Below are 2074 nucleotides of genomic sequence, written 5' to 3'. Positions count from 1 at the left end.
GAGTACGGGGTGTTCGCAGCCTCCCTTAGCCCGCCAGCATGTTGTAAGTACTTCCCCTTTATCTTCTTTCTCTCTAAATTTCTTAGTTTATTTTCAGCATTGCTCACTTAGAAACAACCTAAATTTTGTAGGCATATAAGGCCTTTGTCGAGCATAGGAATCTTGAGGTGCGGGAGTACTTGCAATGAGTGAAGGCAAACGATGATTACAATCGTCAGATGATGACGGTTAGTTTTACCCGCTTAAAACCAAGCTAAATTTTTGCACTTTCATTCCTTTTGACCTTCTAGTTTGCTTGTTTAACTAACATCCAGGCTATGTTGGCGTCTTGGAGTAACCGCACGGATCCACCACAAATGGGACCCCCACCACCACCTGCGGGAGAACCCCCACACGTGCCCACGTTCGATGAATGGGTGGCACTAGGCAGTGATACTCCGGTTAGTACATTTGCCTAACTACTGACAAACTAGTTCTCGTTCATTCAACACTATCATATCATATTTATCGTTAGAATCTCTTCTCAAACATGTAGGGGACCGGTGGCTCGACTCCTGCTTCGTCGACCCCAGTCAATCCGATCTGGCAGAGTGGTACTGGTCTTGGCGGTGGCGATCTTGGCGGTGGCTTTTCTTGGCTGATGTGTTTCGACGATGATGATGTTGAGGATCTTTAGATGATGAACTTTAGTATCTTTAGATGATGAACTTTAGTATCTTTAGATGATGAACTTGAGTATCTCTATGATGATGATGATCTTGAGTATCTCTATGATGATGGACTTGATGATGATCTATAGATCTGTCTTATTTCTGTGTGTATGTGGATATTGTCATATTTTCTGGTTTGAAATGCTGTCAAATTGAATTGAAACAGAGAAAACAAAGCAATTTTTTTTAAAAAAAAATAGGACATATCTATGCCCAGGAGCGCCCAACGGCGGCCACGTGGCAGAGATATGCCGACGGCCAAGCCGTCGGCATAGATATCTGTGCCGACGGCCAAGCCGTCGGCATAGATATCTGTGCCGACGGCCAAGCCGTCGGCATATCTCTGCCACATGGCAGCTCGTGGTTTGTCAGCGTGTTTGACGGCGCCGTCGGTTGCCGTCAGATGAGAATCATTGCTAATGGAGGAGCAATAGGTAGTGGCGCTAGACAGGGCAGCAAGGGATGGAGGCGGCGGCACAAAATGGGAGAAAATATGGGGCCAGGAAGATGGGTGCCTAGTGGTGGGGGCTACGGGCCTATGGCGAGGGAGTGGCGGCGCTGCATTGGATGTTGTGGAGAGAGATATACTACAAATTTAGAGGAGACCAAACAAGCAGGCAATTAGCGGCGAGGAACAACAACTTCAAGGCACACCCAGCCAGCGTACACAGCCATATCTCTGGAATTACAGATGTCTGACTACCCATTAATCTATTTATTAAGGCCCCCCAAAAAACTCAGAATTAGGAGATAAATAAAACCCTTGCAAGTTTAACCTTGTAGTATTAAGCATGGCGAAATCTTCCGTTCTCGGCTCGGTTCTTGTCCATCTGCGAGACGTTTGGACTTTGCTTGTTTACGATGAACTATCAGTTTCAGGTCAAGCTGTTTGATGTTGATCAACTATATTTAAATAACGCCTCTGCCTTTCAAGGACATGAAACAGGGCGTTTGGTCTAGTGGTATGATTCTCGCTTCGGGTGCGAGAGGTCCCGAGTTCGATTCTCGGAACGCCCCACAATTTTTTGTCCTTTTTTCCCTAGTGGGCCCCAACCTCCGTATTGACAATTATTTGAAGCCCAGTTGTTTTTGGAGCATATGCTAGTGTTTTTTTAGGGGTAAAGAGATTCTATTGATTAAATAATTGTCGCATTACAATCACTTAGGATGAGGTCTAAGATTTCATCAAGCCCCGATCCTAACCACTCTACCATTAGTTCCTCTAGACGACAGAGTTGCTCTTATTAACTAATACAATCTTCGTCCCAAATTACTCGTCTTACATTTGCTAGATACAGATGTATCTAACACTACTTTGACAAAGTAATTTAGAATGGAGAGAGTATTATCTTTAAAAAATAGAA

The 2074-nt window shown here is 44.6% G+C and overlaps 1 non-coding gene across 1 annotated transcript; it reads left to right on the top strand.

The window, feature by feature from the left end:
- The first annotated feature begins 1655 nt into the window (after window positions 1-1655).
- Window positions 1656-1727, top strand: TRNAP-CGG (transfer RNA proline (anticodon CGG)). Its single transcript has one exon. It is a non-coding gene; the product is annotated as a tRNA-Pro (tRNA).
- Window positions 1728-2074: the final 347 nt, after the last annotated feature.

The sequence above is a fragment of the Aegilops tauschii genome, chromosome 6 (genome assembly GCF_002575655.3).
Source record: "Aegilops tauschii subsp. strangulata cultivar AL8/78 chromosome 6, Aet v6.0, whole genome shotgun sequence".
NCBI classification, from domain to species: Eukaryota; Viridiplantae; Streptophyta; class Magnoliopsida; order Poales; family Poaceae; genus Aegilops; species Aegilops tauschii.
The sequence above is the reverse complement of the archived record's forward strand: the minus strand, read 5'-3'. Positions and strand labels throughout refer to the sequence as shown.